At 46.7% G+C, this 23,848-nt stretch overlaps 1 pseudogene; it reads right to left on the reverse strand.

Annotated features, from left to right (window-relative positions):
• Nucleotides 1-700: 700 nt before the first annotated feature.
• Nucleotides 701-22,334, reverse strand: LOC117195062 (annotated as a pseudogene).
• Between the last annotated feature and the right edge of the window lie 1,514 nt (nt 22,335-23,848).

A 23,848-nucleotide genomic window follows, 5' to 3' on the forward strand; every position in this document is an offset into this window, starting at 1 on the left:
ACTAAACTTAAGAGCTCTTCACTGTTGAATGAATGTTGCATAGGCAACTTTTGCGAAACTTTAGAGTCGGACTGACTGCTTACGACGCACGAATCGGACTTTGCTGCGAAATCTGAGGGAAATTTCGATTCCGTCTGTGGCAGTCAAAGTCTTTCAAATTGTACAGATATAGATATCTTTAAATATTAGTTGCATTATTATTCCTTTTTAAATACGCATAAAAAGTAATTATTAATTAGTGTTAAAATAAATAGCTAGTGCATTAAAATTAGAGTCGACTTTGGCAGCGGCCTCATTTTACACAATTCAGCTTCCGACCAAGGCCATGAAAAATTTCACATGATTAACTTCATAACAATATAAAATAATAAAACAAATTAATAAAAAGTGATTTTCTACATTTGTTCTTCCGTTTTCCCCTCTAGTTACACTTCAGCGAGACGCTCACATGACATGCTGAATCCTGCACGAAAACTAACAAAAATACAATTATTCAAGGGCTTCATTACATTCTTTTGGCATTTGTGTTGTCTGCTTTTTGCCCATTACATTTTTGTTGCTTAAATTCTTAGGCGGATATATATGCTTTTATATTGAAAATAAATATTCAATCGCATCGTTTACTCACTACAAAATTTTCTGTAAATTCAAATTTCTCGTTTCTCAAGCATGTGCTATTACTTTAAAACCGAGTTGCCCACGTCCCAGTGTCCCACCCCCTATACCATAACCCTCGCCCATAAGTCCCTCCGTGAGCTATGGAAAGACCTCATGGTTGGTTCGAGTTATGGTTCGTAATGTTTCCATAGATGTCTTAATGCGCAATGTCGTAGAATAGTTTTTGTTCCGGCCAAACAGCGCCAAGCGCCCACTGGCCCGGAAACCGCTCCGCTCCGCTACGTTGCACTTAGATCACAAGCGCCATATCCTTTTTGTTGGGCAACTGCACCCGCTTGCCCTGCCAGAGCGAGTTGTGTATTGTGAAGGCGTCGATGGTGACGGTCAGATGCTTGGTGTGCACTTGCGAGAAGCATTTGCCCCCTGAGTTATATCTGCAAAGGGAAGATCGAGTTAGTGGATGCTCAGGCGTAAGGATGTCACAGGTACCCACTTGAAGAACTTATCGAAACATGACTTCGTCGACTTGACTAGGTCCGGTGCCGTACAGCTTGGTCACCTGGTCCCGGACTCGGGCATGTAGCTGTAGAGGGCGCGGAACTGGCAGCCCGCATCGCGGAAGAGTACTAGGAAGTGTTTCGCCTCCGAGCGTGCTATCTTCTCGAGCACTTTCTGTTTGGCCTCACGGTTCACGGCGCCCGGAAATACGCAGTATTCGACGCATTCAGTATAATGCCGCGATTGGATTTTGCCGCTGGTTGCTTGTAGAGTTTTGGACCTGTCAATGCAAATCGCCTCAGTTAGCGGAATGGTCAATCACGATGTGGATATTCTCTACTACTCGGAGGTCTCAATGGCAAGCTTTTATATATTAAATTCCTCCAATTGTCTTATTATCGAAATGCAGGCTACGTGCACTATGTGAGCTAGAACTTGGGCTCCAAAGTTAGAGCAAAGCTACGATGATACGTGGGAGTACTTAGACTTGAATGCAAAATCATAAAGTAACAAAAAATATACATATATTACAAAAAAACCTCCTATTATATAGATGGCGGATGTTTTAAGTATTTTGAACTGAATATTGCCTAATTTAGTATCTTATGCAAATTATTTTTTGAAAATTGTGAAGCGGTTATTCGGCCCATCTGGAGGGTTCGGTATTAGAAAGCTCTTTGGGTGTTGTGTTTTTCTACATTTATCACCGGGTAAACATTTGTCGGCTCTCGTTTGGTTATCGAAAGTCATGGATTTGACGGAACATGGGAGAGGAAAAAACCAAGTGTTTTGGACTCTACAGACTGTCGCAGCCCTCTAGAACTCGCATAGCTATGTAGAACTCATACGTATGTCGAACAAAATCATATGGTGGAGTGGACAGAAGATGCATACGGATGCCAATTTAATGGAAAACGAGTGGAAATGAAATCAAACGAAAAATGTTTCAATGAAATCATATCATATAGAATGAGGCGTTTCGAACATATTCGATCGTTATGTATGCGGGTTGATGACCAAAGGGTGTATGGATTGGTGGATTGGATGTGATTATATAACTGAGGATATAACTTTTGAAGTGTTTTATGGTATGGTTTTCTTGTTGTTGTTGTTGTTTGTTGTTGTAGTTTAATGTAGGCGAGAAATACAAACCCGAATATTCCATGTTAAAAATTCGGAGTTAATGAGAAATCGCTGGATCCATCATCAAATCCGCGACGTTTCGATATCAAACCTGGCGGCAAAGAGCCCGGTCCAGAGGAGGATGGCATATGCCTACCTGAAGCGCCCATTCCAGGCGAGGGTGCGCGCCTCGGCGGTGTGGCGCGTCCCAGTCCCGAATCTGTGTCTAACCGGCAAGCAAGAGAGAGTCAATCAGCGGATCGGTCACATGCACAGCTCACAGTACACAGTACACAGCACACAGCACAGGCCCATGCAGGTCCATGCAGATGGTAGCCGTTCGATGTATGGGATGCATTTTGGTTAGTCACCAGACGCGAGCACCAGGGAGCACGGCGATGGGTGGCGAGCGGGCGAGCGATGATTTCGTTTTGAGTTGGTTAATAATTTGTTGAATTTTTTGTTGTTGTTAATTTCAAGATTTGTTTTTGGTTTTTAGTCAAGGTTGATTTGAAAGAAAGAGAAATAAAAGAAGAGAATGTGTGCACAAAATTTAGTTAAGCCATTTCGTGGATCCTTCATTTAGAGATACTTAAAGCTAATTGATCAAGATCTGGTTTTGAATCGAACAGGTTTATAGATGAGTATATGGATGGATATTTGTGTGTGTGTGGATTGTATCTGTATGTGCATGAATGTGGGAGTTAGTTCACAAGAAATATGTATTTTTTTGCACAAAATGATTGAATTAAGCCCAGAACCTGTTGCGAATGGAAAAGCTGAAACCCTCAACCCTCACCCCGAAAAACGGCTGATACGAAAACAGGAGAAAAGCTTGAAGAGGGACCAGACAACCACCAACACCACCACCGCCACCGGATCAATAGAAACCGAATTGTCGCAGTCATAGCTCGCAAACGACGGTCAACACTTTTTCCCTTTGCTGTCTCGTCACTGACAAAACCGAAAAAGACCACGAAGACACGGTCTCTCACTGAGCAGAACACTTTTTGTCTCTTCGCTTGTGTTTCGGGTTTTCGGGTGAGCCGACACACGATCGTGTCAAGCGCTCACAGCAAAAGTGTCTTTAGATGAGCAGAACCAAAAAAGTGTCTGAGTAAAGTGTTTTAGTTTTTTTTTCGTGTATATGTTTATTTATTCATGTTTTCCGCATCTTTTGGGCTATTGTATTGTAATATGTATATTTATTTGCAAAATTGGCAAACGAACATTTTCGTTTTGCTTTTCACGATTCATTTTAAGCTCCAATAGTCAAACCGTATAGAATTCAGAAAAATTGATAGTTGCCATAAGCATCACACGTACAAGCACGCATACATACGCAAGACAGGAGGAGGGGTATATCTGAGCAAATCACACGGACTCTGCGAAGCTATTTTACGGACCGCGTCCTGATCTACGACACGGAAGAAGGAGCAGAACATCACCAAATCACCGGAGGCGTCCCACAGGGCTCGGTCCTAGGGCCGATACTGTGGAACGTGATGTATGACGATATCCTGCGGCTTACATTACCGGAAGGGTGCACCCTGGTGGGCTTCGCCGACGACATAGCACTGGTGACAGTGTCGAAACACGTAAGAGACGTAGAGGAGAAAACCAACGTAGCAGTCGGGATGATAGTGGCCTGGCTCGCAGCCAACGGGCTAGCATTGGCGGAGAAGAAGACGGAGGCTGTGCTAATGAGCAGCAGAAAAAAGGTCGAGCAGGCATGCGTGAGAGTCGGTAGCACGATCATCAGGACCAAGCCTGCGCTAAAGTACCTAGGGTAATGATGACCAGAGGCTGAACTTCAAGGCCCACCTGGAATACGCCAGCGCAAAGGCGACTGCAGCAACGGCGGGCATAAGCAGGATGATGGCCAATACAGGGGACCACGGCAGCGTAGCAGGCAGCTCATCGCTGGGGTGGTCACCTCCATAATCTTATATGGATCAGCAGTGTGGGCACCAGCAATGATGGTTTCCACATACAGCAGAGACTGCAGAAGCGCATACCGACGCTGTGCCCTGAGGTTACATGCTGCTTCCGGACGGTGTCTGAAGACGCCGCACTTATTGTGGCAGCATGGTCCCACTGGATCTCCTGGCAGCTGAGCGGCAGAGCGGAGTGGAGGTAGCCAGCGAGCGGCGAGAGCGCACTATAGCCCAGTGGCAACGGCGCTGGGACCAAGCGGCAAAAGGGAGGTGGACCAGACGTCTCCTTCCCCAGCTTAGCCCATGGCTGCGAAGAAGGCACGGCCAAATGGACCATTATTTGGGTCAACTGCTGACGGGCATGGCTGCTTCAAGCAGTACCTGCATCGCTTTAGGCATGCTGAAGACCCGTATTGCAGCTGCTGCGGGCCTGGAGTCGACGAGGATGCCAGAGCACGTCTTATTTGTATGCCCCCGCTTCTCGCAAGAACGAACGAGGCTAGGGAGACGCTTGCAGAAGTGAGTGTGGACACCCTCACCGACCAGATGCTAGCCGATGAGCAATCTTGGAACGCGGTCGCCTACATGGCAGCAAGCGTGATCAAGGAGCTGCGCAGGCTGGAGCGAAGCCGGACAAACTAAGCCAGAAAGATGACCCCACAGCCCGCACCGCGAAGTAATGTTTAGCGGCAGTCCCGCGGGAGCGGACCCCCCCCCCCCACCCCCCCCCCCCCCCCCCCCCCCCCCCCAACCAAGCCATAATTGTTATTTTATAATAAATATAAATTGTTTTCCCAATAAAAAAAAAAAAACGAGGGGAACGTTGTGAGTTGCTGCGGACACCGCAACTCTACGGTTATACCCGATACTAAGTCAGTATGGCTCTCCTCCGGCAGACGCCGCTAATATTAAACGACACGACAAAGAGTGCGTGCGAGAGAGACAGAAAATCAGTCTGAGCGTGACGTCGGGCGCTGCGTAGCCAGTGCAAATTGATTTGCTCCTTTTGGCTATTATCTGATCTGGTCCAGATTCAGCAATCTGATAGATATGGTCGTTATCTATGATTCTGCGTTTTTATTTTTCACAAATGTGCAATATTGTGAATGCAACAGATTTTCGTCCTTTGTGGGGGCGGAAGGGGTGGGGCGAAAATTCTGAGATATACGTTTTATAGTGAGATCTAACAGAAGTGCGGATACCAAATTTTGGTTACTCTAGCCTTAATAGTCTCTGAGATTTGTGGATGCCCCAGATTTTCGTCCTTTGCGGGGGCGGAAGGGGGTGTGGCGAAATTTGGACACGAAACGGTCAAGGTCCGATATCACAGGAGTGTGGATACAAATTTGGTTGCTTTGGGTTTTATAGGTTCTGAGATCCTTGAACTCATATTTTGCAATTGGCAAAACCGACCATGAAAACCTGTGTGTTAGAGAGAGACAGAGCGAGAAAGAATGAAATTGTTTTCTTGATTCTGGCTATAATAATTATACGATCTGGTTGAGATCTTACATTCTAAAACATTACAGTCATCCTCTACGATTCTGCGTTTTTCGTTTTATCGTATCTTTAAAAATGTGGATGCCACAGATTTTCGTCCTTTGTGGGGCGGAAGTGGGCGGCGCGAAGTTTTGAAATATTTTTGTAGCAGTGACATATCACAGAAGTCTGGATCCAAAACATCGTTGCTCTAGCTCTTATAGTCTTTGAGCACTAGGCGCTGAAGGGGACGGACAGACGGACGGACGGACAGACGGACAGACAGACATGGCTCAATCGACTCGGCTATTGATGCTGATCAAGAATATATATATGTACTTTATGGGGGTCGGAAAACGATTCCTTCTGGACGTTACACACATCCACTTTTACCACAAAATCTAATATACCCCAATACTCATTTTGAGTATCGGGTATAAAAAACATTACGCAAGACACTTTGTTCGTTCACTCGCGACAAGATGCTCAGTGAAAAACAGGAACAAAAGAGAAGTGCAAAAAATCGGTCTTTGCTTGAGCGAAGAGCGAGTTGAGCAAAAACAGATTTGATCGGGTCTTTTCTCAATGTGTCCGTCAATGAGAGGTTTTTATCAGACACGCCGAAAGTGTCAACAGTTATTTTGCGAGCTATGGTCGCAGTGAAAAAACTATGCAAATGAAACCAGAAATATAATCAAATCAAATCAATTATAATGAAAGATAACTTTAAAAATCTCACACAGACAAACATAGAATAAATACCAACGGGAAAATGTTTAAGGATTACTTATGCAAAGATCGCACCACCAAAGAAAAGATCCAAAGTACAGGTTAAACCAAAAAAGGAAAGGAAACCACTAGAAGAATACTCAAAATGAATAGAGGATAAGAAGCATACAGATAGATTGATACAGATACGTAATGGGATAGGATAGGATTGGATGAGAGTTAGAGTATACAGTATACAGTATATGGTATAGGAGGAAAGAAAGCAGCTTGATTTCAGTTGTACTGTAGCTGTGGAACGCTTCTTACCGCACAGATTCATTAGCGAATTGGACTTTTGGCCCCGGAAATTAAGTGTGCTCCCCTTAGCGACGGAGATACGCGACAGAGTGCGGCCCCGCTCGACGGCTGCTGGCTCTGCAAGTAGGTCAGGTCCGACAGGGATATGCCGAGTGGTGCATCATTATACAGTTTCAACAAAAATATATGTAGATCTCCTTCGCAATGGATGGACACAAAATGAGGTACAGGCAAAAATATCGTAAATCAAACTTAAGGCGCCTCGACCCACCCAAAACCATAAAAATCAAAGGTATCATAAATTCTCAGGCCCAACTAAGGTGTAGTGTAAATTGTAGTGTAATGCACACGCGGCCCCGTGTGCATTCGGTAGCATCCTGGCATTAGTTGGCATTTTGGCATTGCATTTTATTAGTTGAGTTGTGGATGCAGTTACTCATAAGCTGGAGGAAGTGTGTGGAATCGATAAGTCAGTAGGAACCAATAAATTATAATCGAATTAATCAAAGGCTAAACCAAATGTATGCACGCGACGGGCATTCATTTGTCGTTGTTATTGTGTTTTGCGTGTTTAAATACGATATTTGAGGAAATCAAAAGAATAAAAATTAAAACGAACGAGAGAACTACCGTAATTAGGTGTGTGTTATACCCATCACCAACCTCTGGAAGTTTTATAGGATCCCCGTCGCCCAATCGGAGTGGAACTTGTACTGGGATAATCATCGGGTGGACTCTGTTTGAACGAGATTAGTGGTTATTATACCTTATCAAGATATATATCATAGTTAATTCTAGTTTGAATGCGTGCACATTAAAATTATTAAAAAACGAGGGGGAACGTTGTGAGTTGCTGCGGACACCGCAACTCTACGGTTATACCCGATACTAAGTCAGTATAACTCTCCTCCGGCAGACGCCGCTAATATTAAACGACACGACAAAGAGTGCGTGCGAGAGAGACAGAAAATCAGTCTGAGCGTCACGTCGGGCGCTGCCGTAAGCCACTGCAAATTGTTTTGTTCCTATTGGCTATAAAAATGATCTGATCTGATCCAGATTCAGCAATCTGATAGATATGGTCATTATCAATCGACTCGGCTATTGATGCTGATCAAGAATATATATACTTTATGGCGTCGAAACGATTCCTTCTGGACGTTACACACATCCGCTTTTACCACAAATCTAATATACCCCAATACTCATTTGAGTATCGGGTATAAAAAAAAAAAGAAAACAGAATGGAACGCCCTTCTACCATTAAATATAAATCTGATAATAATACATGCTTAGTTTTTAAAACTAGGAATCACAATGAAAAATGATAGGATACAATGCGATAAAGAGGTACAAGTAACATACAAATTACCTTTCACTGTGAAGGAGTCTTGCGAGGCCCCTGTAATAATCTCTTTTCATTGAATTTGAGCTTAGTTGACCGGTAGCCTAAGCAAATTCGAAACGAAAACAAAGTTCAACAAATTAGCAAAGGGCAAACAAGGATAATAACATAATCACAGCTAAACAGGGCGGTTGACACAAAATAAAATCAAGAGAAAACTGAAATCGTGTGATCTGGAGGAGGAAGAGAGGGTTCGACAGCCGAACACCAGCCACAGAACTTGGTACTTGGAGTGCAAGTGCTGCTTCCGTTTCAGCAGCCTTCTGCTCACCGGTTAGATTCGAGCTGGAGCCCTTCTTGCCCCGACTAGAGATGCTCGAAGCCTCACTGATGTCCACACTGGCATCGTCCACATGAATGGTCTTGGGCCTGGGACGTGTCGTGCGCTGCTGCCGGAAGTCGCGGGTTCGTTGCACTAGATGACTGGGTTGCAGTTTCACATGCAGATCGGGCCGATCCAGGGTTTTACCCTTTTCAAAAGAAGAAAGCAATGATTTGCTGGCCAACTATATTCCGTAGTAGCTTACCTCTCGTTCGGCCTCTTCGATGGCTTTCTTGAGTCTATTGCTGTTCCAATATGGCCGCTCGTCGCGCCATTTGATCCTCCTTCTTGCGTGCGCGCTCCTCCTCCTTCTCCCGCTCCTTTTCCCGCTTCTGCGAGGCCTCGATCTCCTTGCGTGCCTGGCCTCCTCCTGCTGCTGACGCCGCTGCAGGGACAGCAGGCATGACCTTCTCTTTCTTCGCTCCATTTCATCCACAGACTCCTGCGTGGAAGGAAGAATACAGAATATTATAAGACCCCACTTCTACATGGATTGCAGTGTACTCTTACCGGATCTAGGTTGGTGGCGTCGCTCCAACCACCAGCGCCTTGTTCTTGGCCGCCTCGGCACTGTTGTTGCTCTGCTGGATTCGCGTGGGTGACATGGGCTGCTGCTGCATGGGCTGTGGGTGTGGCTCGTGGCCAAATGGATCCGAGCCCGATACGGCCAGATGGCGTAGTTGGATGGGCGCCTCGTCCGTGTACTTGTTGTAGTGGCGTTGCCGGGCGATTTGACACTGTTGGAGTGGTTGAGGCCGTGGATGCTGTGCCTGTTGGCCCTGCTGACTTGTGCCATCCTCGCTGCCGTTGTTGTTATTGTTGTTGTGCAGTGACTTAGGACTCCCGTTTGAGCAGAGTCTGGTGGTCCACGCTGTCCCTGTCCCTGTCCCGGCTGCTGCTGTCGCCCAACGGAAGGCCTCCTTCTTGGGCGAGCGCTTGGCGCGCAGCGGCGGCTTGGGCCGCTTGGGCTGGTCGTCGTCGAAGGAGATGTAGAAGCCCTTCTCAGCCGGCTGATCCTCGCTGTCGCGCGGTCCTGGAAACTGTTGGCCTGAATGGAGGGGCGCGAGGGCGAGGTATGCGGTAGGTGAGATTGCCGCTGTGATGTTCAGCTTGTTGGAAATCATCTCGCCGCTGTCGTAGTCCTCCGAGCTACTGCCCCTTCCGCCTTGCAGACGCTGCTGCTGCTGCTGCAGTTGCATTTGCTGCTGGTGATGTTGCTGTTGCTGCTGAAGCACAAAGTCCGAGATGCGTGTGGCCTGCATGGACTCGATTGATATTGCGCTCCACCTCGTTCCACAATCCTCCTCGTCGCCAATGAAGCAAATGCTCTGCGGTGCCATCATGTCCTCCTGCTGCATGGCCATACTCATGGTCTGCGGCTGGTGCTGGGACTTGGGCGAGCGATTGTCGCGCAGATTGGTCAGTGACTGCTGTCTCTGCACCCCGTTGGCCCCCCCACCCAACTGGCGCTGCGAGTGTTGCGGCGAGGCCTGCACCTGGAACAGATGCTGGAGTTCGCCGCCGCCGCCACCTCCAGCACCTCCTCCACCGTTCTGGGGCAGCATAAAGCTGCCCTGCGCCACTCCTCCCGCGCTGGAGGGAGGCCTGTTCATCCAGGGCTGCTGGGCCTTCTTCTGCTGCTGGTGGTGCTGTTTGCTGCTGCTGCTGTGACTGCCACGCCATTCACATCCACCAATCGGCTGCTGTATCTGTTGCTGCTGCTCGTAGGTGGCGGCTGCTGCTGAGTGCGCCCAGGTGCGGCGCTGGGGATGGACCTGTGGCTGTGGCTGTGCCTGTGGCGAAGACTCATGCAGTAGAAGTGGTTCGTGGGCTGGCCATAGTCATCGAAGACCACACTGCTCCTGTACTGCGGAGGAGCAGCCGACCCGTAGTGCGGCGAGTGATTGTTGTAGGGCGCTCCGTTGTCGCTGTAGATGCTCTGCGGCTGGTAGTGGGAGGGCTGCGGCGGCGACATGTACTGGCCGTGCTCATTCACGAACTGCATCGCTGGGCATGGCCATGGCTGCTGCTGCTGGTGTTGCTGCTGATGTTGTTGCTGATGGTAGGATCGCGGCTGGGCGGACAGGAGCTGTACGCACTGACTCGGGCATTGTAGGCCTGCGGAAGATGCGGCGATGAGCCAAAGCTTTGCTGCATGGGTCTCTGCTGCTGCTGGTAGTGGTGGTCAGACAGATTCTGCTGCGACCCATACGTCTGTTGCTGCTGGATGATGCGGTTAGTGGGTGGGGTGCAAGCGTAGTGGAAGCGCATCCGGAACGAGAACAGAGAAACAAAATGGGTTAATCTATAGCAGCAGAGGGTTGTTTGCAGGGGAGGCTGCTGCTCTCCGCCCCCTAGTTAATGGGCGATGCAACGACGGGAGGCGGGATGTGTGTGGCTGTATAGATGGATGGATGGATCCTTTACCTGGTTCAGCATATTGGCTATTTGCTGGGCCTGCAGGAGCTGCTGCGCCTGCAGGTGCTGGGCCTGCATCTGGCTCTGCTGCGTGGCCAGGCGGTGGATATCCTGCTGGATATCCTGCAGATTCATGTTCATGATGCGATGCTTTGCTGCACGTTCCACATCCATTCCGCGAGCGTTTGTTAATTGTTCAGTGTGGTTCAGTGGTGCGTGTTAAGTGTAAGGCGTTGTGGGCGTGGGCATGTGAGTGTATGCGTGTGAGTATGTTGGAATGTTGAAGCAGACACACAGATACACAGAGAATGGCGGAAAGTGGCGGAAAAGAGAGACACACAGGCGTTAGACATTAATATTTCTGGTTGCACGGGTAGCACGAGTTAGGAGACGTTGAGATGGGGACAGGGGGGGGAATGGTTATGGCCGCATTTTGTGATTACCTCACCCACCTGGTACTTGTCCAAGTCAACGCGATCCATGTCCGGCGTGCGCTTCGATTCATTGCTCATGGTTTCCCACTTCATAACCTCCGGACAAGATTCCAGATCCTCCTAATCAGAATTCACAGATATTAATATTGAGTAAGCAATCGAGTCGAGGCCTACCTTCTCCTGGTGCCTGAGCAGGGCCATTTCGATCTTCCGCTTGTCCTGCTCGATGCGACGACGCTTCTCCTCCAGCTTCATGCGTATGGTGGACAGCTTTGGTGGCGTTCTCCAGCGAGTGCATGTCCTCATCGCCCACGTCCAGCTGCAGGCTGCGGGGCTCGCTGGCATGCTGATGGTGGAGGACTTGCGCACTGGGGTGGTCTCCGGATCGTAGGCACTGGAGCGGGGCATCGTTGTAGGTGTCCGCCACGCTGTGGCTGTAGTCTTTGTCGCTGGAATGTTGCTTGTTCCGTGCCTGTGGCAAGGGGCTGCTCGCATTCGATAGATTGTGAGCCGACACCGTGGGCACATTGTCGACACTGTCAAAAGCGAGAGGGCTATGCTACAGAGGCTGCTGCCTGTAAATATTTATGCTGGTAGCCTTACCTCGCCTGCCGACGCATTGAATACTTCTCCGTCTCGCGGTCCTGCTTCTCCGAGCCCGAATCCGTGTCGTAGCCAAGCTGCAGCGTGCCCCGGGCATCGGCAATGGAGGAGCGCACGGCCACAGCGGGTTCAGCTGAAACGGAATCAATCTCGTTCAATCAATGGAATTCTCGGGGAACACTCCTCTCAGTTTCACACACCTATGCTGGTGTTGGACAACTTCCGCTCCCTGTCCCTGTCTCGGTCCCGTTCGCGATCGCGATCGAATCTGCCTCCCAGCGTGTTCAGCTGATCCTGGGAGCCGCCAAAGTTCTCGATGGTCAGCTGGGAGTCCTCGCTGGAGGAGTTCCTGCGCGAGCGACGCCCTGAAACGGCATTTAAAAAGAGCATTAGTTTGCTTCCAGCAGATCGCTCTCAACGCTGATGGACATAGGAAGGGGACAGACAGGGGGGCAACGTAAGCATAATGGATAACACAAACTAAATGGCATTCTACTGGACTACGAAGAAGCACTATCGACAGACAGTTGCAACAGTTGTTGTGTGGCTCATACCTGCAAAGCTTGGCCGACGGCTTTGTTCCCAGTTACTCGGTCGACCCGCAGCGACAAAATCGCCTTGAGAGCCAAAATTAAACAAATATAAATTCCAAATTAAATCAAAATGTGTAAAATCAACCAAAAATCAATCAAGTTATCCAATGAACTCAAGTAAAATAAAGAATAAGGCTTTTATGTGGCACTAAAGAGAGATGGTGAGGCCAACAGGTCGTTGAGGATACTATAATGTTGCTTAGTTTGATTTGATTGTTTGATGAGTTCTAGGCCCCAGTACTCTCTAGTGGCCACATACAAGACATCCAAGTCTCGGGAAGAACGAAAAACAAGAGTCAAACAATAACTGAAGCGAACTGGAAGAAGCGGCAGGGGCAAGCAAACCTCTCTCATCCGCCTTGGACTCGACGTTGGTCTTTTCTTTAGCCTGACGCAAGCGAGCCGGAACCAAGGGCTCCTGCTGCTGCTGCTGTTGCTGCTGTAGCTGTTGCTGTAGCTGCGACTGCTGCTGCTGGTGGAACTGTTGCTGCTGGGGGTGGTGTTGCTGCTGCTGCGAGTGCATGGATGAGAGTGTGGTGATGCCACGCGACTTGTGCACGACGAAGACTGCACACATTCAAGATGAGTAGCGAGCGGGGCAGGCAGGCGTTGGCAGTGAGCATGTGTGGGTTTCGGTTTGGGGGGGGGGGGGGGGGGATGAAAAAGAACAAAATTAAAAATTTAAATTAGAATCTAAAACCAATAAATGCTTTCTGTATTCTGTATTTTTCTGAAGTGCATTTTAAACGTAAAATTAAATACAAACAATAATCTACTAAAAATAAAAATAATTCAATAGAAATTACCTTCGCTTTGATTACCATCGAAATGATTCGAATTTGCTTGAACAACCGTCTCTTGGTGTTGTTCTTGTTGTTGCTGTTGGTGTTCGTTTGGCGGGGTGGATCTGCGATTTAAGCCGCCGCTGAATGAATTCGAATGCGGAACTAAAAATACCCCAACAAAATGGAATACAAAAAAGAAAATAAGAAATATATAAAGCTTTCCGTTTAAGCAATGAGACACCAACAGGTAAATGAACTGAATATTTCCCATTGGTGGGTGGTTATTCAATAAGTTGGGGTTGCGTTTAGAAGCGGGCAAAAGCATACACATGGGTGAATTTCAGTCCGAGGATGGTATGAGAATATTATAAAGAACTCCCCCCACTCGAATGACCCCACACCAGGGCAGTCCAGCAACAACAGCAGCCCTTATCAATGATCCGTGTCATGCACACGACATGTATGTTGCTTTTTTTGCTCTTTTGCAGCATTCGCTGCGATGAAAGCAGCTCCCATTTTGGGTTTCTATCTACAGTTCAAAAAGTGTTGGGTATTTCTCGTCCCAGTATGGTTTGAAAGATGCTTCTGTCAGTCCAAGTGCTCAGTGAATAAAATATGTCTTAGTGCATATCCCCTATATGTTGATTGTTCAGATGAATTGTGCTCTCATTATAGACAAACTAATGAAGCTTCAGTTTCGGTGTGCAGCTGGTGTGACAAGACAATGAGGTGTACCTTAGATCTTAAGCTACATCTAAATGGTAGTTATATTAATTTCTGGTGGGGGAAAAACATTGACAAACGAGATCAATGGAGGCAAACAAACAAACAAACGACGGACGAACAGAATGTGTGGGCAGCAGAACAAGCAAACAAACAACAAACAAATGGAAACAACACATTCATGAGAAACCAGAGGGGGGTATAAACGGGTATAAGCAGGAAGTATTTGGAGTACACAGAAAATGCTCGCAAAAAAGTTTGATTGAAAATTTGAAGTAAACCTTGAAATGGCGGCCGATTCGAGGGCGAGCCAACGGGCGGCTGGTCGAGATCGCTGCGGAGATCGGGTATGGGCCATAACGGGCTGCATTGTGAGGCCCCGTCGGTGGCAGATTCCGTGCTCATTGGCGCCCAAGGTGCGACGGGCGATGACATCTACGGTGTGGAGAGTGGCGTCGGGTGGAGCAGAGGGTGGAGATCGAGAAATACATTGCATGTGGCACGTTGTTGCACGTTATACATAGTATGTGTGTGTGTGTTGTGAGTGTGTTTGTGAGTGTTGTGTGTGGTTAGGACCCAAGTTATCGGTAGATTGTTTTGCGGTTTACAAGTGGCAAGAGAGGAAGCGTTTTTTATTGTTGCACATAAACAAAGAAAAAGAGAATCAAGTACAGAAGATTGTTTGATTGTCATTAATGCTGTTCAATTTTGGATTGGCGATATTTTCGTATCCACAGCTGCCACTTTGGGGGTTTAATAAATGCCTTTCAGTGGCATGTGGAAAGTGGCAACCGTTGATATTTGACTACATTTTTGCATTGATTTCTAAATGGGGGGAGGCTGGTGGTGGGCAATGATGAGAATTATATAGTGTTATGATGTGATAATTTCTGGGTGGATTGTTTTGTGGTTTCTAGAATTTCCATTGCGGCAGCGGATGATGAACCGCAGCGGAACCGCAGCAAGAGAGACTTTGCTGTAATTTGTTTGGTCTTGCAAATATATCTTTTCCTAACAGGTGGGTATCTGTGGTGGGATCTTGATTGTGGTTCAATCATTTGTAGCGGGAACTCTACGAGCTGTGAAGCATTTCCTTCCTTCCTTCCTTCTGTTGACCAATTCGGGGCATAAACGAATAGCATAATCAATAGGTAAACGAAGACAAAACAAAAGGCAAACGAAGAGAGCGAAGGATACGTTCAGAAGAACAGACAAGAATGCATGCCCCGGACTGATACTGAGTTTAATATACATTTGGCAGGCCAATCTTTGGACGGGGGAGGATTCGGGTAGATGCGATGCGGTGCAGCGTTTTGGGTTTAGGGATAGATATATGCATGTAGATTGAGGGAGGCCTCTCCACTTACCCTGACCATCCATGCCCGGGTAGCAGACACTCTTCGCCGGATGTATCTCGAACAGATTGAACAGATCCGTGAGCAGCAGTACCAGATTCAGTTTCATCGATCTGCAAGGCAAAATGGTGTACATTAAATGGCCATTCTTGTGGTTGGTTTTAGTAGGTTTAGGCACGGTACCCCCTCATGAAGGTCTCGGGCGTCATGTGGAAGACGCCATATGGCAGATGCTTTTGTGAGAAATTGCTCACGAGCAGGATATTGTGTATGGAGTCCTCGACAGCCGGCAGATAGTTGATGCGCACCATCGTCCAGGGCACCACCTTGGGGCAGTAGTAGGCGATGAGCAGCGCCAGGCAGATGCCATCGCACAGATCCTGGAAGTCCCTCACTGGCGGTATGTCCGGCGTCTGCAGACGCGTGCCCTGCAAAACGGAATTCAATCAACAAATCCTTTATGAACGAAGAGAGCCACTCACATTCTCATCGGGCAGCCCTGTCTCCACCTCCTTGATGATGCGCTTCTTCAGAGCGGCACAGGCATGCGAAATCCAAACCAGCAGAGCTTGCTCATACGTTTGGCCAGGAGGCGTCTGGTAATTGCTGCCAGATATTCTGAAAGTCAAAACGAAACCCCGTTAGAAAGCCCAAAGCCAGGAGGTGTTAGCGCTCACCTTCTGATGGCCGACATGATGCGGTCACCCGATGATATCTCCTTGGCATACAAAACCATCAGCGACTCTATCACAGACATGTGGGCGTTCTGCAAAGAGGGAGGCATTAGAGGAGGTTCCCTCAATCATTCTGGTGGCCTGGTACTCACAATTCGCAACGGATTCGTTTGAATTAATACCGTTTCGGTAATGGGCATGTCCGAGGACTCGGCCACCGGGACACCCTTGCGCGCTAGCGTCTGTATTATTGACCAGTGATTCAAGCTTTGGTAGTTGGGATCTGAGTACAGATTGGACAACGTCTGGCAGTACAGCGTGGCGTTGCCCAGCTCCACAATGATCTGGGGCTTGAGGCGCTCCTGATTCTCATGGTCGCGATAGAAGGGCTCCTTCAGGTTGTCCGGCACGCGATTGTTGAAGGCCTTCGAGAGCAGCCACTTGACGGAAGCTCGATGACGAGCCTGTGCCTGTGCCAGAAATATTGTGATAATGTGAGAACAAAGTTGGTCAGTCATTCCTTCAGTCCTCCCCCCCGAAATCTCTCAATCTACGGCTGGGCGGGCACCTAAGGGGCCCCAGGCTCCATCCCAAAGCCAAGGCCAAGTTGTGCCGCTGTAATCAATGCATTATAACTGCATCTTCGGTGTGTGGAATGACGCCGCTCTGCCTGGCAATTAACTAGCGCACTCTTAAGTGCCTTTTGTATCTATAGCTTGCTGTGCCTGTTGCTGCATCTGTATCTGTGTCTGCCATGCGTACAATCTTCAATATGAGTTCGATAAACCCGCTCGCGTTTGGCTTGGCGTGCGCCGACAGTCTCCGACCGCGTGCCCCTTCCTCTTCCTATTGTTTTGGAGGGAAAGGAATGCCATGCCTGCTGCTGTTGCTTGCTTGGCTGAATGGATGATGATGGTCACTCAGCATGAAATACGATCCATCTTGTCCGGCCAGTCTTGGCCGTGGTCTCCTCTTTTCTGTTCTCTTTTCCCCGTTCCGTTTTTAGAACCATCTCAAGTCAAGTGCTGCTGCAGTGCTTCTCGCCAAGCCAAGCCATTCCATTGCTGGTTGCACTCATAATCATAATTTTTGCTATTGCACAAAGAAGAACTTCATTCCGAAAGGCCTCTTCTGGCTCTAATTGAAACTGGGGAGGGCGCGGAAGGCAAAAGGCAATCGAAAATGAGTTCTCAAGAGGGAAACTGTCACAGATTCCGACCGAACAAGCAGGTTGTTCGAAGGCGAAGGGAAGCACATCCAAACATAAGTACAACGAGGGGGAACGTTGTGAGTTGCTGCGGACACCGCAACTCTACAGTTATACCCGATAATAAGTCAGTATGGCTCTCCTCCGGCAGACGCTGCTAATATTAAACGACACGACAAAGAGTGCGTGCGAGAGAGACAGAAAATCAGTCTGAGCGTGACGTCGGGCGCTGCGTAGCCACTGCAAATTGATTTCTTGCTTTTGGCTATAAAAATGATCTGATCTGATCCAGATTCAGCAATCTGATAGATATGGTCGTTATCTATGATTCTGCGTTTTTAGTTTTTCTCGAATGTGCAATATTGTGGATGCAACAGATTTTCGTCCTTTGTGGGGGCGGAAGGGGGTGGGGCGAAATTCTGAGATATACGTTTTATAGTGAGATCTAACAGAAGTGCGGATACCAAATTTGGTTACTCTAGCCTTAATAGTCTCTGAGATTTGTGGATGCCCCAGATTTTCGTCCTTTGCGGGGCGGAAGGGGGTGTGGCGAAATTTGGACACGAAACGGTCAAGGTCCGATATCACAGGAGTGTGGATACCAAATTTGGTTGCTCTGGCTCTTATAGGTTCTGAGATCCTTGAACTCATATTTTGCAATTGGCAAAACCGACCATGAAACCTGTGTGTTAGAGAGAGACAGAGCGAGAAAGAATGAAATTGTTTTCTTGATTCTGGCTATAATAATTATACGATCTGGTTGAGATCTTACATTCTAAAACATATAGTCATCCTCTACGATTCTGCGTTTTTGGTTTTATCGTATCTTTAAAAATGTGGATGCCACAGATTTTCGTCCTTTGTGGGGCGTAAGTGGGCGGGGCGAAGTTTTGAAATATTTTTGTAGCAGTGACATATCACAGAAGTCTGGATACAAAACATCGTTGCTCTAGCTCTTATAGTCTTTGAGCACTAGGCGCTGAAGGGGACGGACAGACGATCAGACGGAACGGACGGACAGACGGACAGACAGACATGGCTCAACCGACTCGGCTATTGATGCTGATCAAGAATATATATACTTTATGGGGTCGGAAACGATTCCTTCTGGACGTTACACACATCCACTTTTACCACAAATCTAATATACCCCAATACTCATTTTGAGTATCTGGTATAAAAATGTCTCAATTTGAGTTATCTCTGGGTAAATACATATGGGACACATGTCCGCTTGTCTTGGACTGATAAGAATCGTGTGTAATTTGATTTAATTCTGATTTTCGGGCAGGAGAAACCTGTCTCCTTATCGCAGGGAATCCTCACTTGAGGCTAGGGAATAATGACAGTGTAAATAAATAGAGAAAAAATAGATTATTCTTGGCTACAGATAAGGAATCGGTAAAAATATACTTTTACAGTGCGTTTTCGGTAGTATAGAGAAGAGGCGAGACGATAAATCGTAAACATCGAAGCGAAGCAAGATTGTCAAGAAATAACTAAAAGAAAAACTTATACAGATGGGTTTTCTTTTAACAGCAATATTCACACTTTTGTGGCCCACTGTGTAGCACCTTCACCTTCAGTGCTCTTTGAAGATTAATTTTGTGTCTGTCATTCCAAAGATCTGAAACGGGTTTTTCCGAAAGAGTTCGACATGAATGAAGTCATAAATAACTGTGTCAGCAAACAAACCATTTTCTTGGCGGGCTGCGTCGAAGCATTCCTTTGTAGACCATTTGGGTGTCGGTCGGCAATTGTTTTGTCTCTGGGATTAAAAGCTCCATCAAATTCAGGGGGAACATTGCATTTTGATAGGCCACGATATTGGCGTAGGTCGTAGACCGTCCAGCTATGCGAATTGGTCAACAGGTGGAGGGAAAACCTGTTAGGCTGCCTGCTGCCTGCCAAGCAAGAGCCGTGCCCCACCCCCCACCACCCCAGACGCGAGAAACTGTCCAAAGCATAATTTGAATGGACAACGAAACGGAAAAACTCTAGCTGCACTTTGCAGATCCATTGTAAAAAGATGTGGATGGGGCTGGGAGCTGAAGCGAGATGTCTGAAACTCAAATTTCAAAAATAAAGGCCAGTGTAAACAATTCGAAGAAAAATTATAATAAATGGCTGGTTTGGTGGTGGTTTAGACGCCCACACATTGGATGAGTAAAGAGAGACGGAGGGCATATGCACACACACATACATAAGCATTTGCATTTATTTTTTGGAGCATACATAGCCATCCTTGTATCCATATGTTTGTAATAAAGTTTTTGTTATTTTTCTCCGTTTGTTTCAAATGTCACAAATGGAAATTGTGGTGGCATTTATGATTTCATTATCTGGCGTTTGCGTTTGATATTTGTTTTTGGCATTCCACAGACCGATAGCCGAATGCTACAACAGAGAGATTATAATTATAAGATCCCTCTGTTTTGAGAGATTATAATGCGTTAATTGCCGGTGGAACTGTGGAACTGGCAGGCACTGGTGCCAGTGGCCATTCGATAATCTGCGGCAACTTTCTACCCAGGGAGTTGGCCACAAAGAAGAAAAATGGTTCCATTTGGAGGCCCCCAAAAGCGTGAGCACACACGCAAGTGCCCCAACCTCGGCTAGGCTCTCTCCTCTCTCTCTCTCTCTCTTGCCCTGCCTTTCGCATGCGTAAGCCGTTTTTATACCCGATACTCAAAATGAGTATTGGGGTATATCAGATTTGTGGTAAAAGTCGATGTGTGTAACGTCCAGAAGGAATCGTTTCCGACCCCATAAAGTATATATATTCTGGATCAGCATCAATAGGCGAGTCGATTGAGCCCTGTCTGTCTGTCTGTCCGTCTGTCCGTCTGTCCGTCCGTCCGTCTGTCCGTCCCCTTCAGCGCCTAGTGCTCAAAGACTATAAGAGCTAGAGCAACGATGTTTTGGATCCAGACTTCTGTGATATGTCACTGCTACAAAAATATTTCAAAACTTCGCCCCGCCCACTTCCGCCCCCATAAAGGACGAAAATCTGTGGCATCCACAATATTGCACATTCGAGAAAACTAAAAACGCAGAATCATAGGTAACGACCATATCTATCAGATTGCTGAATGTGGATCAGATCAGATAATTTTTATAGCCAAAAGGAACAAATCAATTTGCAGTGGCTACGCAGCGCCCGACGTCACGCTCAGACTGATTTTCTGTCTCTCTCGCACGCAGTCTTTGTCGTGTCGTTCAATATTAGCGGCGTCTGCCGGAGGAGAGCCATACTGACTTAGTATCGGGTATAACCGTAGAGTTGCGGTGTCCGCAGCAACTCACAACGTTCCCCCTCGTTTGTTTTTGTTTTTAGCGATTAGGTCATGCAACAGCAGCTGCATTGTTTGCATTGGGATTCTACGAAAGAGTCATACGCTCTTCCGACTATGAGAATACTCTATATTCCAACTGGATTATGGACGATCTACTTGGAATGCAACAGGAATGAAAAACAAAAACAAATAATAGATATTCTGACTGTAGATCTGCTGTATTCTCGAAAACTGTGAGTGCCACTGCCACTTCTCGTACCCGTACCCTCCTTTATGAGTGGCGGATATCAAAACCAGTCAAATGTTAAGTAGGTGTCAGTCGCATATTAAAACGCTCGCCTGCCGGAGCGCGCGGACAAGTGGGAGCGTCGACGGCGACGGCGACTCGCATTACCTCACTCAGCGCACCATTTTGGCAAATAGAGTAGGTGGGAAGTAAACGCTGCTCTCCGCTCCACTCCACTCCTCTCCGCTCAGCCAACGCCGGAATGTTAATGAGTGCCGAGCCGCGATATTTAGTTTGTGTTTCTTCGAGTATGAGCATATTTTTATTAGTAACTATACACACACACACACACACGCACCGTCAAACAGGCACACACAATCGCCCCGGCTATGCGGGGGATTAGAGTAAAGGCTAAAAATATGTTTAACCTGTCGTATTTCCTGTGATTCGGCGGCATCCATGCTGACTGCTATATGCTGCTGCTGTTGATGCGGCGGCGACTGGAGGTGGTGCTGCTGCAGCTGCTGCTACAGCAGATGAGGGGAGATGACGGTGGATGACACTCCGGCTGGCTGTCCGACGCCCAGTCTCCGTTGCACTTGGCACTTCACTTTGCTCTCTCTGACACTCTCCGACACTCTGTCTCTCGCTCCACGCGCTTTTCCTTTTGTTATTTTCCACACTTTCCTATTACGCTGTCTTCGCTGTTGTGTTGTGTTTTTCTTTTGGTGGGACGACGCCTCTCTTGCGGAATTTTCACTTCAGCCTAGACAGAAAAACACAACGGAATAATTTGATTGGCATTTTAGCAACTCAACTGCATTTGAGATGAGGATTAATTGCGCACACGCATTGGCAGCGGCAGCAGTAAGCAGAAAACGATTTATTTAAGCAGCCAAAGACGGTGGAAAACTAGCAAAAGAAAAATGTGAATCATTCAGTGGGGCGCACTAGGCAGTGGGCGGCAGTGCGTGGGCCGAAGGGGGCGGGTGGGGTTTCTTTGCTCCACAGTGCAGCAAATTGAAGCAGTGGGGCCATAACAGTCTGTAAGGCTTACAGTCGACTGTTGTCGGAGTTAGAGGGCCTAAGATGCTGCATCAGCTGTTGCAATTTAGTCGCATAGGCGACACCCAGACGCACTTTTCAGCACGCAGGCAACGCGTTTCGATTAGTTAGTGTATAATTATAGCGGTGGCTTTTACAGTTTTTTGCAATTTGCAGGTTTTCCTGGCTCCGGCGACAGTAATAAATGAAAACATTTTTCTTTTGCTTGCTGTTGTTGTTTGTCTTGCTGTTTGCCTCTCTTTCGTTCGCGATGCGCTGCCAATACTGGTGCTGAGCACTGTTACTGTTGTGCTCTTCGCTCTCATTGGTGGGCACGGCGGATGGGGCGAGTGATGACCGAAAAAGCTGTGTATGTGTGAGTGGCCTACGCACATTTTTGCCTGATTCCGCCAGGATTTATATTCTCTTTGATATTCATATGCATTTCACACGATTCACGCTCACTTTCACTTAGTAAGTTACTATGTTTAATACTATAATTTAGCTTGAAATTAATTAAATCGCGAACAACTACCAGTTTCTTCTCTTCTTTTCGGACTTATCGATAAAATATATGGGCAACCCTCAGACATACCACACAGTGCTGCCAGATTTTGAGAGTCAAAATACGCTAGATTTCACAAAAATACAAGCTAGAACAAGCTAAAAATTAAAAAAGGCTGCAAAAATAGCAGCACATGGATATATACTTTTATAATTGTGTTATTATTTCATCCCATTCGCTATTGCTCCAATCGGTATATTTATCGCTGGAACGTATTAAATTTTAAATATTTCCCGGTAATTGGTAGTTGTGCCAACATTTGCCATGACGGCGCAATCGATATCCGTTAAATTTCAAAAGAATTTTAGTCCTATACATCAATCAATTAAATATTTCTAATATTTATATATTTATATTTCTTAAGTTTAATATTAAGTTAAAGGATTTAACGGTCATTTGGTTGCTAAGTTTGGTTTTAACGATATTCAATAGACTAAATACCCGTTCAATCCCAGCATTTGACCACGGTGGACTTAAAATTTTATTGTCAAATAAAGTGATTTCTTCAAAACGTTGGTTTTTGTCAGTACTTCTTACCAAAGCTTTATAAGTGAACTTTTTAGTGATACAATAAAAAGGCTAGATTTTCAAGCATATCCGTTTTAAAATAAGTAAATCTAGCCTTAAATATATAAAATGGCAACACTGCAAATACCGTCTCATTTAAAAAAAATACCGTAAGTATACCGAGGAAAGAACGAACCAGGCGCACTTAAGCCCCTTTATTTAAACAGTTCAACCAAAACAATAATGTTTGTAAGTTCATCTCGCAGATACATCCTATCCTTTCTCTTCACTTCAAAAACCACGATATCTAACACCTGAACTGACTACATTTTCATTATTTTCGGTGGAATATCAAAATACCCTCTTTGATATTCGATTTGAACACTTAATTCAAATAATTAGTTTTATCCGTAAGCGTCTTAAACGGAATATCCTATATCTGCTGGTTGTCTATTGAATGCGGTCCTATATCGAAAATTGTATTGCACGTCCGCCAAAAGACAATCTCGTGCAGAGGATTGGACTCCGTTTCCCCCGGTTGCATTTCTTTGGAAGTGAACCCTGACATTGGCAACAATTGGCGGCACCTCGTTTCTCGTACAACTTGCACCGACGAAAAGCAACAACAGTTTGCAGCACTGTTTTGTGCGTGACTGAATGTCGTGACATGCGTGCTTTGCTTGTATTTGTGTAAATTTTATTATTTAGGATTGTTTTGTTGTGAATCCAACTTCTGCAATGCACGTCGAGAAGAAATCGGAGCTCCGGAGCCTCCTCAAGTCGGGCGACAAGCGTTGTAAATTGGTTGAGCCAAGGAATACAAAGAGCTGCGTCTGGAGGTTTTTCAACTTGGTCTCCTGCGACGACAAAATAGAGCCGTACGCCTGCTGTAAAACCTGCGGAGATCTGCTATCCTATAGTGGAAAGACAGGCACTGGAAGCTTACTCCGGCACAGGTGCTTGCACTCAAACTCAAATAACGGTAAGTTAAGGATCTGATATATTCACGCA

The sequence above is a fragment of the Drosophila miranda genome (genome assembly GCF_003369915.1).
Source record: "Drosophila miranda strain MSH22 chromosome Y unlocalized genomic scaffold, D.miranda_PacBio2.1 Contig_Y5_pilon, whole genome shotgun sequence".
Lineage (NCBI taxonomy): Eukaryota > Metazoa > Arthropoda > Insecta > Diptera > Drosophilidae > Drosophila > Drosophila miranda.